We start from the raw sequence: 16,090 nt of genomic DNA, 5'->3' as shown, positions 1-16,090 counted from the left end.
GTGTCCCGTGGGGAGGAATTGGTTCAGCATGCATATAGCCACAAGGCCGCTGAGCTGAGCTCGCAACACGGCTGCCTACTGTGGGGTTCCAAGGTGGTGATCCCACAAAGTCTCCGGGCCAGGGTCCTGCAGTTGCTGCACGCGGGTCATCCTGGCGTGGAAAAGACTAAGATGGGGGCCCGGTCCCATGTTTGGTGGCCTGGCCAGGACCAGCACATCGCTCATATGGGGCAGAGCTGCCAAAAATGCCAGGAGCATCAGCGGGCCTCGCGTCATGTGCAAATTACCCCCTGGCCGTTCCCACAGAGACCCTGGTCCCGCCTACATGTGGATTTTGGGGGGCCCTTCAAAGGCCATTACTTCCTGGTGGTAGTGCACACCTTTTCGAAGTAGGTGGAGGTTCAACCTGCAACCAGTCCATCGGCCCGTGCGACCATTGCAGCTCTACGTCAGGAAGCCCAGGGGTTGCCGGACATCATTGTGTCCGACAAGGGTCCTGCATTCGCCAGGACAGAGTACCTGACCTGGCTGACGAAGAAAGTAATCCGCCGGATGGTGGTTCTGCCGTACCGCCCTGCTTCAAATGGTGCAGCCGAGCGGGTGGTGCAAACCATCAAGGACAAGCTCAAGAAGAGCCAGACTGGGGATTTCCGGACGCAGATAGCCCGGATACTGTTTCAGTACCTACCACACCCCACGATGTCACTGGTGGTGCCTCCTGTGAGCTCGTGTTGGGTTGGACGGTCAAGACACCCTTGGCCGTCTTGCATCCGGACCTCCAATACGCAGTGCTCCTGAAGCAGCTGAAGTAGAAGCTGGCTACTGACCCAGAGTGCCATCCCGGGCCTTTTTCGGAGTTCCGAGGTCCAGTTTTCTCCAGGAACTACCGTCCAGGCCCACCCTGGTCCACCGGACATGTGGTGTCTCCTACCAGCGCCTCATCGCTGCTCCTCCGCATGCCAGACGGGGCCACGTGGTACAGACACGCCGACTATGTTAGGCCTCGCCTCAGGGCCTGGCCAGCACCCTCGACTTCCACTTCAGAGTTCCAGCCGCAGGAGGACTAGCGGCAGCACCAGTCGCTTCCAGTGGAGCACCACCCACCTCGGAGGCGGCAAGCGTTGCCAGTGGTGCGGTGCCCGTTGGGCCGGTGTCGAGCCCGTGACCACTCCCAAGGTCGACCACTGCGGACCCTCCGGATGGAGCGAGGTTGTCTCGGGCAGCACTCGGCTTTGCACATCTGGCCATCGACACCGGTGCCCAGCTGGAGTACTCGACGGCGGAGGCCACCGGACCGTTACTCGCCAGGGTAGCAGGCACCGTCGACCCGGCTAGAACGGAGGCAGAGCCTCGTACATTGAACTTGGAAATTTTTTGTTGTCGACAAACAAAGTGGGGATACGGGGGTGTGACAAGCATGTGACGTCCCCTCGGGCATAGTCTTCGTTGGCCCGCCAGGCTCGGTGGCATGCCAGGGCCAGTAGGCAACAATGGTCACCGCACCGCAATAAACAACAACGAGCACAGCTGCTCGGGGTCAGTCATCGTTCATCACCACCACGTTGCGGAACGTGCGTCTAACGGAGGGTACCTCGAGCCCTCCCTTGTTCGCGAACCCGGGCGGATCGTGACAGTGCCATCTTTGAAAATTCGTCAAGCATTACGTCACGGGATGTTTTCGTCATACGTAACAGCGGTGCTGCCTTTCCTGCTCTTTCCGCACACTCACTATCAATGCTAGAGAAGTCGAGCCTCCGGACCTCATGACAATAAAAGTTTTCCCACACACACCCCAACAGTGAGCGTTGAAATTTGATGAATAAATTAAGGTGGGATTTTCACAATTAAAAAATGGGAGTGCATTAAAATGGTATTGCCTCTAAATTTTCCACATAAACAACTGGCCACAATATGTTCATATACATACCTAAAAATTTACGGTAATTAGTTTTCCGAAACACGTCATTAGCAGCAAAGTACGTACGTTTCGACTACCGACTCCTCTGCAAAAACACCACTTTCGCTACGTTCAAAGTCGTTTTATTTAAAAGAATATAATAATAATATGAATTTTGCGAACAGGTTTTTTGCAGCCATGGCTATTGCCTATATGCCTCGATGGAACAAACATGACGCGATATTTGCTATTTTTCCCGTGTTAAACAAGCATGCACAGAAAAAAATACAGCTGCATTACCTCTAAAAGTACTCACAACCCCACAGATTTCATGATAATACTTCATGGTGGTTATACCTGCGTCAGAAGCGTCAAAGCAGGTACGAGAGGCTGCTCTAAGAGCCGGCGGTCCATAAACATTAGCGGTTGACTGTACGTCGCCAAACAAATATCTGTAGATTATATCTCTAAAATTGATCATCACACAACAACTTTCATGATCGCACTTTATGACAAGCGCCCTTAAAGCGAAAAAATCGCAGCAGAAACGCGAGTTTACGCATAATAAAGAGAGACGTTTTCGACAATATTTGCGAACTCGCAATCGCAGTTGCTCACCCTTGGATGAAATGAGCATTGCGTCATGCTCGAGGGCAGAATCGATATCTGTGGCAATTGACTGCAATTTCCACAGGAATCGTGCAGATATCTTTCTGCGGGATCCCACTGGCAAGTTTAAAGCACGACAGAGCCGCCCGACACGCCACCGTGTCAGCGGACGTGTGCATAGAACCGCTTCATTTTCAATTCTAGACGCACGCCGCCAACACACCTTCGGTCATTGCCTCACCCACCCGCATTACGCCTTCTCCTCTTGAGGAGAACCTTACACACATATAACATAACATAACATAACATAACATAACATAACATAACATAACATAACATAACATAACACAACGCGCGTTACCTCAATGAAGACAACACTTAACTTGCCAGAACTTTCTTCCCGTCGTAGATGCTTCCGCCTTTCGCTATTCCATAATATCTACCACCACAACCCTTTGTTGAAAGAACAGCTTATCACCCAACCATCATACATATCATCTCGCTCTGACCATAGTTTCAAAGTTGGTGTGCCGTCTTCACGTACTAAACTTTGCAGTAATGCATTCATCCCTAGCACAAGCAAAGATTGGAACCACCTTCCCGCCACCGTTGCAGCCATCCTGGATACCGACACCTTCAAAACCAGCATTCATGAAACGCCACGTTGAATCATTCTTTGTATATTGCACAAATGTTTTGTTATGTTCACCCACTCCTTTCTGTAATGCCTTCGGGCCCTCAAAGTATCTTAAATAAATAAATATACTGTGCTGAGGAAAGCGTATGCCGCTTTGCGAAACCGTGACTCCGGCTTTTACCTCATTCTCGTTTTGCATATCGTCTGGAATATATATATATATATAAATATATATATATATATATATATATATATATATATATATATATATATATATATATATATATATATATATATATAATTCGGTTTTTCCATATAGATTTCCTTAGATCATGCGATCTAACTTGTAATGTAGCCGACTGTAGCCGAAGAAAAACGGCACTGTGGCCATCGTCCAGCATATGGCACATCTATCGCATATGGCCCTACGCGGGAAGAAACAAACACAATCGGAATGTGCGTGAGCTCCCCTTTGGGAATCCGGTTCAAGCGTTCACGGTAAAGGTGTCCTCCCCAGCCACCAAGGAAAGTCCTGGGGGAGAGTGGCGGTGTGCAGATTCCAAACACAGGCGGGTTTTTATCGATGCGTTATTTCGACTGAGCGTGACCCCCATACTTCGAGGGGTGCATTTAAGTCTGCTGAAACAGCACGTGACCGGGCAGCCAGGATAGTGCTGCCGCCCGGGCGCATGCCTGCCGAGGCATAATTTAGACAGGCTCGGCTGCTCTTAAGAAGAAACAACATGGGAGATTTGCATCGTCACTCTGACTTTTTTATTGGTCCCAAACCATCATCAAACAATGCGACTCGTGTTGAATGTAGGTGGAAAGAGTTAGAAATAGCCGATATATTTTCCAGTTGCTCAGAAGAAAAACAATGTGAGACACATGCACACGCGCACTTACACGCACATAGATATATATAACGAGATGAAAAGGAAAACCGAGGGGCTCGGTGTTGTTAATGACGACCGTGTAAAGTCAAAATACAATAAAGCCAAGGAACGTGTCGTGGAAATTAACAGTTGTAGAAAATGAAATGGAGAAAATAATAAAGAAAAGGAAAATGAAAGTGGATGAAACGATAACGTAACGCTGGTAAGTGCCGAACCCACAACCTCCGCACAATGCGTACGCTGCAGTATCAATTCTGCTGCGGCGACGGTTATTAATCCGTCCACTGCCTTAAGTGTCTTTATGTTTACTGTAAATCGCTGTGGGGGTGTTAGCCAGTGCCAGTCAGAGCCAAGGCGGACAGCCCTGATGCCTTCCGGTAGCATGTGTGGGTTTAATGACCAGTTGCCTTCACCCAGGAAGTTCACTTAGACGTGACGGCATCGGCAGAAAGGATGTTTCACATCCTCCACCGGCAAGGCCATGAGTGGTGGTGCTGGCTAACGCTTCCTGAAATAGTTCTAGTAGGTAAGCATAAATACCCCAGAAAGTGGATGGGAAAACGGCGCCGGTAGCTCACTTGGTTAGAGCATCGCATACGTAATGCGAAGACGTGGGTTCGTATCCCACCGTGGGTGCCTCGGTTTCCTTGCTTCTAGTTCATATAGGTTACGTAGAAGCCAGCGCATGGCTGTTGACTAGCACTGAATAGTCTCATATTATGTTGAAATGTTATTTCGCGAAGAAGCAGAAAAATGTTACTGACACGGAAAACTGATTCCGACATTATAGTGAGATAAAATTAACGGTACAAACATTACACAGGAATATCCACGAGGCATTAGTAGGTCATCGTCTACAACGAAATCAAGCATGACTTCTGCAGTTTCGCTTCGTTGATAAGAATGTGATCAGGGTCTAATCCGTTTCCTTATAGCAGACACCCATGTCAGGAGTCAAGGTGTTGGTCTAATGGTCAAATTTCGGTGGGTATTCGCCGATGACGTGCTGGGCAGAAGGTCTAGGGTGCAACAACGTGCGCAGCTTCCGGGGCCCCTTTTCCGCATGAGATATGGAAAGACGGGAATGTCAACATCGCTTTGGTAGGTGAACACTATGACCATCGTATACCTTTTTGCCAAGACATCGGTGTAGGAAGATCTCTAGCGCTAATGCCGCCAAAGACAGCGAGAACCCAACGTAAAGGACAGCCAGGTATTCCTGCAAAGGCATATCGAAGGACAGCTCGTCTGCCTTCGCAGGTGGCAAATAGTTTAAGGTGGGAGAGTGCATCCAGATTCCAGATTCGGAGATCGCCATTAGGAGTCGCCTGTGCTGGTACCTGCAAAGAGGCGCGAAGCCAGCCCCAATTACGGATCACGTAAACACGAATCTCAGAGGCGCAAATCAGAGACTGAGAGACAGGCAAACAGACAGGCGATGAAAGTCAGGGAGGTTAGCAGCTTGACCTTCGCGCGTACTCGGCCAACACTATGCATGCTTCTTACCTGTGCTTGAATAATAATCCTTTATGAGATGCCGTAGTCGAGGACCCCGGATAAAATCTAAACACATGTGTTTCTGCGATTGAAAGGCGGCGCTTAGTGCTGAGTGTCAGCCATTACACGTGGTTCGCATGAACAATTAAGAGTTTCACATCTATGAGAACATACGCCACTTGGATGATTAGGGACACCGGATAATAATTCCGGGAATTATTGAGGCAAGTAATTGCGGCATTATGAGTTGTGAATGTTGCGATTTTGTAGAAGTTGTGTTTTTACTTTGAGAGTTTACAAGGCCGCTGAGAGAGAGAGGATATTCCAAATATAAGTATATAAAACATTTACCTGAATTGGGAACGACTGTGCACCGCAGAGTACGCTTGCCAGACTCCCAAAGTATCTTCCGCGGCAACAACTTCGAACATGAATGCTACTCGACGTTCACTTTCCTGGCACGTGCTGAAATAAACATGCGTTCCACGACGCACTTTCACCAGACAGCCGTACCCCAACCTGTCAATGTCGCTCGATTGACACTTGCCAAGAACTCTAGCGAGTGGCTTCGACACCGGTTGGGCTGTTTCGTCCTCGAGCATTTGAAAGGCATGATCTGAAATGCAGGGAGCGAAGGTTCCTTCGTACAAATGTTTCAACAACTGCTCTGTTGTCAGAATCTCGCCCGTAAGTTCTGGCATACTCCTGGAAGCAGTGATGCTGCTCTGCAAGTAGTTTCCGACAAAGAACGTCGCCAGCAACCAGGCCACCACACCCAGCCTTGCAGCTGAGACACCGACGTTCAAACCTTGTGGACCCCGGCCCAGAAATGTGCTCACAAAGAACATGATAGCACTAGACAACCGAATGCGTTCCATCGGGCAAAGGAGGCCTTGGGCGTGAAACATGGAAATATTTACGAGGCAGAATGGCGTCAAGCAAACGAAACAAAGGAAGAAAAAGAGCCATACATCAGAAAAAGAAGGCGCGGCAGAGACACGAACACGGACGTAGAAACAAAGTGACAAAGGGCGATAGAGTGCATATCTGTACTCAGCGAAAGAAGTCGACTTCTTGTGGAGCGTTGAGTGTAGGATAAAATCGATGCGCCTTTCTCTCAGAAGAGCCTCACCCGAGTTACGATCAGCACAACGCAAATGAAGACTAGAGTTGATGGCGGAATAGGCGCCTACGAGAGCGATTGCTTCGGGGAGCCTCGTCTGGAAACTGGCGTATGTCGTAGCCCTAAAAAGCGTAGGTATTGTCAGATAGCTGCAGTCGAGCGTAGTTTTTTTACTATCGAGCGTGTAGGCAAAGTTGCCGTCCCTTGGGTATGTTCCTCTGGGTTTGATGGGTTCCACCAAGGTTTTCCATTCCAGGGTAGAAGTCATCACTCGATTGTTGCAAGACTTGTACCCGTTCGCAGCGATGCTGACGTCATTCGCAGTCACTGTGACGACCTGACAGGAGTGATTCAGAAGTAACCCTAACACGTCCGAGTGTTCATCGACAGCGAAGATCCAGTACACGTTTGGGTCGAGAATGTCGAGCCGTCGAACCTCCTCGACGATGCCTGCAGGCAATCCTCCGTGCCACGGTACGATGACGAACCGGGGCCTCGGAAAACGATCAGTCTGCGTGATGTAGCGAATAAAGGATTGGTAGCACGAACTGTTCACGCCGTTACATGTCCACATCGTTAAGGAAATGGGAAAGGTGCGATGAACATCGATCGAGAGGCTGTCTCCTTGTGCGACGAGAGCAACCGGGGAGTCTGGGAACTCCTGGATCGACTTCATCGCGTGGAGCAGGCCCTCGTTAACCGTTGCTGTGACGGAAAGAAGGCGAGGCAGGCATACAAGGAACAAAACGGCGAAGAGACCTCTCTTGCCAACAGTTGACGACATTGCTGTGTGGACTCCACTGCGCTGAGTCCCGTTCTGAGGCGCGGATTCGGCGCAGAGTGTGCTTGATCGTAAAATAGCGCCGTACCTTATGTTTTGGTTGCCGTCATGCCGCAACTCAATATTGTCAAGCTGTAATAAACGAAACGGGATATTGAGAGCCTTGTGTATTGATTGTGATAGTGCTGTTTGCTTGTCGCTGATTGACTACGCATATCTCCGTGCCAATGTCGTGTTGAATGCGAAGCGATGAACTCGATTGTATACAAAGTGATTAAAAAAAAAGTAAGTTCTGCCAAAGATTTCGCGCCTAGGCTCCTGAGTGGGGAAACGTCGGTTGTTCAAAGTGGATTGCGATGGTGCAAGTGGCGTTATGAGTGCGCAGAAGCACCTAGCGTGTCAGTCGTTTTACATCACGATAACGTATCGACTACACGAGGGCCACTGCGCGAAATGATACCCTCATTCTTAATGTAGGTTCATTGTTTGCTAGGCGCTACTCCCACGCCGTACGGCTGTCGATAAGAGGGGAACCGACACGCATATTTTAAGACATGCAGCTTTCACTGTTCCGGACATTTGGATCGTTCTTTGAACGATTTGTGCTATACCACGCTAGAACGTCCCAACCCCCCTTGATTGGATAAAGCTATCTTATCCCTGTCACTCTGATTTTTTGTGGTGCATTAGGTCGGCGAGTGAAAAATGAGAACAGATGCACTCTGAGAAATGGCCACCATTTCACGCTTATCTTGGCCCCGCGAACCTTGCCGGCATTTTACTTTCATTCGATTTAATAAGGCAGCCTGCCTTTAGGCGAAGTAGTACCAAGATGTGTTTACACGCACACAAGACCGATCTGTTTTATACAGGAAGTCTATAGAGAATGAGAGGGGCTCACGAATCGGGTCTTTGAGGCCACTGGGGCGCCTTGGGGGGAGGCATGGCGCCCAGCTTCGCCGAATACGGGGTTTGTCGAACCAGTACCAATCCTTAACAAGTGGTGTCATACTTTAAATAGCGCGGTGTTACAAAACGGTCACCGATGATGTGCTCACTGTGCTTTCTAGTCACGAACCGCGTGCCTTCATCAGCGTGACATGACGTTCCCGAGAGGAAACTAACGAGGGCGCGGTGTTAAATGTTAGGACTTGCAAGAATAACGTACGTTCTTTGGGGAAACGACAAGCCCCAAAGGTTGAACATATTACAAGGGCCCCGTGTCGCAAACTAAAATTGGCAGTGGCGTAGCTCAGCTATGCCAGGATATACATAGCGTAAAGGTACGGTTATGTTTGGTTAATTTTCGAGTCTTTTGCGCCGACTGGCTGCGGCTCGACTCTCCTTAACTTCCATGTCGAGCGCGCTGCATCAACCGTCTCTACCGCGAATTTATGCACACGATGCGCCCTCCTCGCGCATGCGCAGTGCCGCGCGGCGCCGCAATCGTAAAGGCGCCTTGTCAGACGTTATCGGCGCGCGGGCGAGCGTCATTAGACGCCGTGGGCGTCGGAGCGCATTGGCCGCGTCTGATTACGTTGACGGCGCCAGTGCGTCGAACCATGGGCCGAACTATAGGTGCTGTTCTCGCCAACGTGACGTAACGTGTGCGCGCGTTCACGCTACGTCAGACTATATTTAGGCCTTAAATGCAGCAGCGGGCGCACACGGCGCCGGCGCGTCTGCGGAGACTGTGACGTCGCACCTCTGGAATGCGCCGCAGTAGGCGGCAGCGAGGGCAATGCAGCTGCGTCTCTCGTGACGTCACGCGGCTCTCGCGCATGCGCAGTATGGCAGGCGCCGAAGCACGCGAAGCTCGGCTCCAACTCACGTAGTGCAGTTTTACGCTACAAAAATCCTGTGTCAGGGTCGGCGCCAGCGGCGACCACGTTGTCCGTATATAACAAAAATCCCAACCCACGCAGGCCGTCCGTGTGGCGCAGAGGGGTTAGTGAACTAATTGAATTTCTCAAAGTACAATACGTCAGAAAATTGGCAAAGTACGACTTGCATATAACCTCGAAACATGATAGCGTCGGATTGTAATTTGAGTATACGAGAAAACATAATTCCGTTACGCGGAAGCACAAACACAAACCCATTTTGCAGCGGTCGGTTGGGGGCTGTCTTTCTAGGAGCGGTCGCCTCGCTCAATTCCTTGCAACAATATCAAGATGGTGCTCGTTTGCCTTCGCGCATAGCGTTCGCCACCAGCGTGTCCAGGAAAGAAAAAAAAAAAAACATTACGGTTACTTAAGCAGCAGTTCCAGGGTAGCGTCGGAGAAACAGGGATCTTCGAATGCTATCGCTTTCTGCTCCTAAAGGCGAAGCTTAAGCGTATTCCAATGTTTCCAAGAGCGGGGTGGTATGAGTCGAAGCGGTGTGTTTCGAGGAGGAATGCATCAAGATAATATGCTGCAAGAACGACAAAATACCAATGTCACGCTGTTTCTTATACTGTCATGTTGTAATGTATTTGTGCGTGCAAAACTGTTCTTTTTTTTCGTTAACTGGTTCTAAGCCACGGTTGAAAATTTCCTAATTTCATCGTTCCACCTAGTTTTGTGCCATGCATGACTTCGCTTCCCTTCCCTTGGCTCCCCCATTCTGCAATTCTGATGGGCTAACGGATGTCTGCCCTACGCATTACATTGCTCGTCCAGCTGCATTTAAAAGCGAAGCTTTCTTGCCGATTTCGAGGCACATTTTTGTACCTATCTCGCCTCTAACGCCGAACGCGTTTAGCGGGATGGTGGCGCCATATAAAATGGCAGCGCCACCTAATTTACGAGTTTACCCATAGAGTTAATATAACCAACTGCAGAGGAAAAGGAGCGCCGAAAAAGGGGGAACCGCTAGGGAGCCTCCCTCTTGCTACTTCTCAATGTGGCCAGCGCAATTACGATTGAAAGGGCTGAAAACACGTACAGGAAGAATTATGCTTTGTCATTATAAAACGCATACCTGATGGCTTTATGAAGGTGATGTGTGAATATTAAGTTTACAAAAAGCGCTCGCTCATTGCGTAATTTATGTAAATCACGACGCACGCATTCATTCAATGAAGCATGGCGCGAATTATGGCTTCGAATCTGTGTGTTTTTGGAGGCCTAATAGTTTCGTGCAGCTTAGGTTTGGCATGTGATCGCGCAACATCAGACGCCATGGCACCTCGGAGCATTTGTGGCACACCGAAGCCCCGAAGGGCTCTGGAATTTAGCTTCCCATGTAAGTAAACGAATGTATTTTCTTGTTCAGCACATCCCGCGAGTACACAGCTCTCGTGATGCACGACAATTGTTTGAGAAGTGTCACAGTAGAGCATGTTTTGTATGGGTAGCGGAGTTTTTGTTTGCAGGTTTCCCTTCAGTAATAGGGAATTGCTGGACACGTGGATCAGCACTACCGGAATTGTACTGGTGAATCTACAAGCAAGTCAAAAAATGTGTTTAGTTGTTGCACTTTGAACAATCATGCTTCTGCAAAGGTCACAGCAGAAAGACAGCCTGATGGTGTGTCGAGTATTTCTGTGCCAGGAAGCGACCAAAAGGCGAGTGCCTAATATGGACGAAATCGAGTGCATGAACCCACACATTAATAGTGTAGGCATTTCATTATCTGTGCAATATTTCTAACACTTAATTGTTTGCCATTTCAAGTGACATTTGTTTTCTGGTCACAAATATCTGCAGCGAAACTATTTGCATGATCGCTGGGCCTGTGGAACCGTTCACTCGCACTTGATGCTGAGTGTTTTACATGTATCCATAAACTGCAGATAGTCACATCAGATACCTACGAGCATTTTCGAAACTAAATTATTTTACACAACACGCACATATGCAATACTGGCATGTTCTCAAATACCACTAAGCAGCTGGGACAGACATTTTTGATGAGTACAAACAAGGTAACCAAGTAGACCATGTGGACAGCTCTAGCTCCTTTTCCTTAAATCAGTGTCTACAAGGCGTATGAAAAAATACCTTTCGTTCTCCGCCAACGATTATATTGCTGTATTACGAAGAGGACCCATCACATTAGCGTGTAACATATATGCTTTACATCACAGTAATACGAGATTAGATTTCCCAAGAGAGACGAGTTATTTTTTTGGCTCAGTCAGTCAAATCACACTGCAAGCTGCATTCATCAATCTTCTGGTGGATTTTGAAAATGTTGGATTGCCAAGCGGCATAATGTGGGGATTAAATTAGACGCAAGCATGGAGGCTTCTTTCACGCACATACTGCACCAGTGAAATGTGAAATACACTGCATTGAAGCATCGCTCATAGTCGCAAGGCTAGTGACTTCATAACTTAGTGTGGGCAAAGTGATTTCGGTGACACGTTTGAAACGCCAACTTCTCAGCCGACATGCTACAGTGTGCAAGAGCCGTGGTTTTAGGAGCGAGCAGGCAAGTAACTGAGCTATCACGCTGGCGGGTGTGATCGCTTGTCGTGAGTAATCTTGCTCTCACTAGCCCCCATATCGGTACACGAGGATCTCTGCCGCCAGGGCCACCAGCGACAGCGCGAGTCCAACGTAAAGAACCGCCAGGTACTCGTGCGACGACATGTCGAAGGACACGGTGTCTTCGTCCACCGAGGGCCCCGGGTAACGGGAGGCGAAGTGCATCCACATTCCAGATTCGGAGACCGCCATAACGATCCGCCGGTGCTGGTACCTGCGGAGAGACCCGAAAGGGAATGCATGTATCAGAGAAACGGAAACGAAATAAACAGAGAGGAGATGCGGCAAAAGGAAGCATAACCAGACAGATTGTTTTGTTGGGTATACCCTAAACTGGAGGGGGGGGGGGGGGGAGGCGTCACTCTCCTGCACCGGACGGCAAATGGCGACGCCCTTATAGCACTGTTTCATGCACTCTTAAACAACATTACAGCCTCTGGGTACTATCTTCCCAGACAACAATAATCATCTGTCTTGTCCGCATTTCATTGCTTTAACGCTGCGAGCCCGGTACTTCTAAGTCACGAACGGCAGGCGCGTTATCAGCGTGACAGAGCATTCTTGACAGGAAAGTAACGAGCGCACCGTTTTCAAGAAAGGAAACGCATGCAAGACAGATGACGATTATCGTTGTGCGGCAAATATACACCCCAGATGGGGTACATTTGTTGAAGAGTGTGAAACTATCTATCGCCGCCCTCCGCAGACTACAAACAAATGCGTATGTACATGCACCGAATGCACCCCACCAAATTCTTATACCTATGCCGGTATTGTGACGTACCAGACACGCTCCCACACATGGTGTTGCTGTGCCCGCGCCGCGAGAAAAGCAGTGAAGATGATGCCTCAGAGCCGCTACAAGCGTTCGAAGAAACGTGGGAGGCAATGTTGAAGGCACAGAGCCTGGAAGATCAGCGAAGTCTGGTGGACCGGGCCCGGGCTGCAGCATTAGCCAACGGCTTTCTGGACTAAGAGAGCCGCCCACCTAGGGCGAAGAAAGGACACTTTCTCGCTATTTCTTACAATAAACGTTCATTCCTCCTCCTCCTCCTCCTCCTCCTCACGTGAATGTTTTCTCGTGTCCTATTCCCCTATTATGGACTTCCCAGCTACGGCAAATATCAGACATCTCCACGCCGTCCACTCAAGAGTCAGCCTGCAAGACCAACACGGCCTATAGAGACGTGGCTAAATGGCACGTCATACCAGACGCTACTCTCTTACATTTGGGAGGCTGGTATGGAATCCCTTTTGTCAACAGAAGAGCGAGGTAATATTCTGCGAATCCCTACGCAAGCCCTGAGGCCATCCTTTCAAGATCGACGTTTACTTATGTGCAGGGCAATTCAGTAGAACTACTCAGCTGGCCTTTGCTACTGTATATATTTCGCAATGAACTGGCATGCTCAGTAATTGAATGACTGAATCAATCAGTCAATTTTATTAACCTGCCCAGGAACAACACTATAAAAATTTAAACACAACAAAACATTCGGCAGTGACGCTTGAGACTGTTTACGTGTGCGCATGCGAAAGCATTCTACAGTTTGTAGACCTCGGAGCGCCTTGAACGTGCTCATTACATATACTCACGACGTGACGCAATCTCCTCCCCATAGGCTGCGAAGTCACGTGTCGAATGACGCAAGCATTAGGCACAACATTACTCAGCCAAAACCGTGGAGCCGCAATGGCGTCGGACACGCGTGCACGTGTACGACTCGCACACCAGGGGCTCGGGTTCAAATCCCACCCAGACCGATATGCATTACTAAGTTTTCTTTTCAAAGGCGTTAATATTTTTCTTTACGGTTACCCCCATGACAAATTTGACGTGAATTCGAACATTCTTTTACGTGTTTCTCACTCATTGCGCCGTCGGCCATTTTCAGTTCCAGCTTTCGGTCACGCCTACTATGATGAATTTTCGCTCAATTGGCATATAATGCTTTGGCAATGAAAATATGAAATTGAAACTGACTATAATGTAAAAGAACAGTTTAGAATAAAGAAAAGCTATTCCGAGTTCACAACGGAAAGACGGAGAAGGACACGAACAATGCCTGAGCGTCAATACAAGTAATTTAATCAATCCAGCCTTTAGATTAGGTGCCCATAAAAAAATCATGAGGTTTCGATCCTGGCATACATATAATCTAACTAAAATATAGCGTACAGCGATAAAAAAAGGAAATGATATATGTACACAAAAGACATTTGGGTATAATACTGGAACACAACAGAGGACAATGAAGGTTGCTAAATGAAGCTCTTATCTATCGACAAAATGAAGGCTAATCGAAAATGAACAGATTAGTGAGCAAGCACAACGAAAAATAAAATTAAGTGACTAAGGGGAAACAAGTGATGTAAAATACATCTAAATGCTATTCAACAAGAACATTAAAAGCACGAAAAAAAACCACTCGACAAGTATACACATCGCCAGGTAAGCTGAAAGTCTAATAAATCACAGAGCCAAAGAAAGCCACTACAACAAGGAGAGAGAGAGAGAAAGAGAGACAGAGAGAGTGAGGGAGGGAGGGAGAGATAGCGAAGGTTACATGGAAAGACAGGGGGGTTAACCAGAGGAAGTTCAAGTTGGCTACCGTGCACGGGGGGGAAGGAGTAGGATAAAAAGAGAAAATGAGTGGAAGGGGGAGATGGAGAGAGAAAAGCGCAAAAAACCGCGTACACTATTTATAGAGAGGTAGGTGGCGGCGTTCTGAAAGTATCCTGAAGGCTCGTAGACCGGAGGAACCTTCGTAACGCGAGCAAGGCCTTCACTGCGGATGTTCTTCCGGAACACTGACCTAAAGCTTTCAGTTCTGACAATGGACGATTGTCCAAGTGGTCCAGCACTTTGCACATCACTTGTCTCTGGCAACTATATCGCGGAACGGACACAGCTAAACTGTGCGAACGTCTCATCGCTGATGTATTTATCGCGCGTGGGGCTATAAGGAAGGCATATGAGGTCGTAAATGCAAGCCTAACCACAGACTGTACAGCATGGTCTGTTCACGTCGCAGTAGATGCATCGTATATACGGAGACAACGAACGCAAACGACACATTGTGAACGCGTTCGAGTCCCACAGGGGCAAAGTACATTCACGAGACATCAATCACAGCTCAGCCACAGCCTCCCTTCGCGAAAGCGGAATCAAGACACGTTGACCACTTTCATGGGCTGATCGGGCAGCTTCGTCGGCGTGGTCATTCCCGCGGATGTTGCAATGTCCTGGAAGCCATTGAAAGATTATGTTGTGCCTTTGTAATGGCTACGATGATATAAATATCGAATTTCTGAGGCCAGTTGTTCATTGGGTCCGTGGTGCATTGGGCTTTGTATGCACTGAAGGGTTGCCTTGGAGTCACTAAAGTCTTTCCATTGTTGCTGTGGTTCCTGATTAATGATAGCAAGTGCAACACGGAATGCTGCAAGTCCTGCTCCCTTCGATGTGGTCACACATGGCTTTTAATTTGATTTGGTCAGATTTTGCTGGGATGATGAGTGCAGCAGCAGAGCTCTTGAGTTTTACCGAGCCATCTGAGTGGACATGTTGCCGGAATCTGTGCATGTTGTAAGTGTGTTCGAAAGTTGCTTGCTTCAAAGCTTGCAACGGTGCTCCAGCTTTCTTTTTGATTCCCGAAATTGTCAATTTGCACTTGCGGCCACTGCATACACCACAATGGGTCTGATATTCGTGTAACAGGCGTGAATTGTGTCGGCAAGTATTACTAATGTCTTAAAATTCTTTTGGCAAATGTTGAATGTGGCCTGTTTGCTGGCAGGCAAGGAAAATAGTCTGAAGGAGTCCGAGTCAGGTGTCGGATGTGTGCTCTCAGGACTTCTGTAACAAGGCCGACTTTCAAAGGAGCGTCTCTGGCAATGGCCACTGTCGCAATCAATGACATAGTTTTAGCAGACCGAGACAGGTACCGAGTGATTGGGCTTGCACACTCTCGAGTATGCGAATATTGGTAGTGCAAATGTTTCGTAGTAGAGCTAAGCTGCACCGCAGGAAGGCCAAAAATAATGCTTTATGTAATTGCAGCATTGACGGTACTGTGGAGCCCCAGGACTTCCCGCCGAGAAACGCGGAAGTTCCACAATGGCGGCCAAACGCCTCGTCATGTACGAGACGTGAGGGCTCCAAATGAAATCTC

General features: G+C 48.5%; 1 long non-coding RNA gene across 4 annotated transcripts in view; it reads right to left on the bottom strand.

The window, feature by feature from the left end:
• Window positions 1-3,914: 3,914 nt before the first annotated feature.
• Window positions 3,915-16,090, bottom strand: part of LOC139049597 (uncharacterized) — a 54,997-nt gene continuing 42,821 nt past the window's right edge. For 3 of the 4 annotated variants that reach the window (XR_011508410.1, XR_011508408.1, XR_011508409.1), the window contains one exon: window positions 10,873-12,129. This is a non-coding gene — a long non-coding RNA (uncharacterized lncRNA). Of the gene's footprint in view, window positions 5,094-5,168; window positions 5,380-10,872; window positions 12,130-16,090 lie in introns of those variants that run through there. The other variant, XR_011508411.1, reaches the window with a different exon arrangement.

The sequence above is a fragment of the Dermacentor albipictus genome, chromosome 9 (assembly GCF_038994185.2).
Source record: "Dermacentor albipictus isolate Rhodes 1998 colony chromosome 9, USDA_Dalb.pri_finalv2, whole genome shotgun sequence".
NCBI classification, from domain to species: domain Eukaryota; kingdom Metazoa; phylum Arthropoda; class Arachnida; order Ixodida; family Ixodidae; genus Dermacentor; species Dermacentor albipictus.
This window is presented reverse-complemented; position numbering and strand designations above follow the sequence as displayed.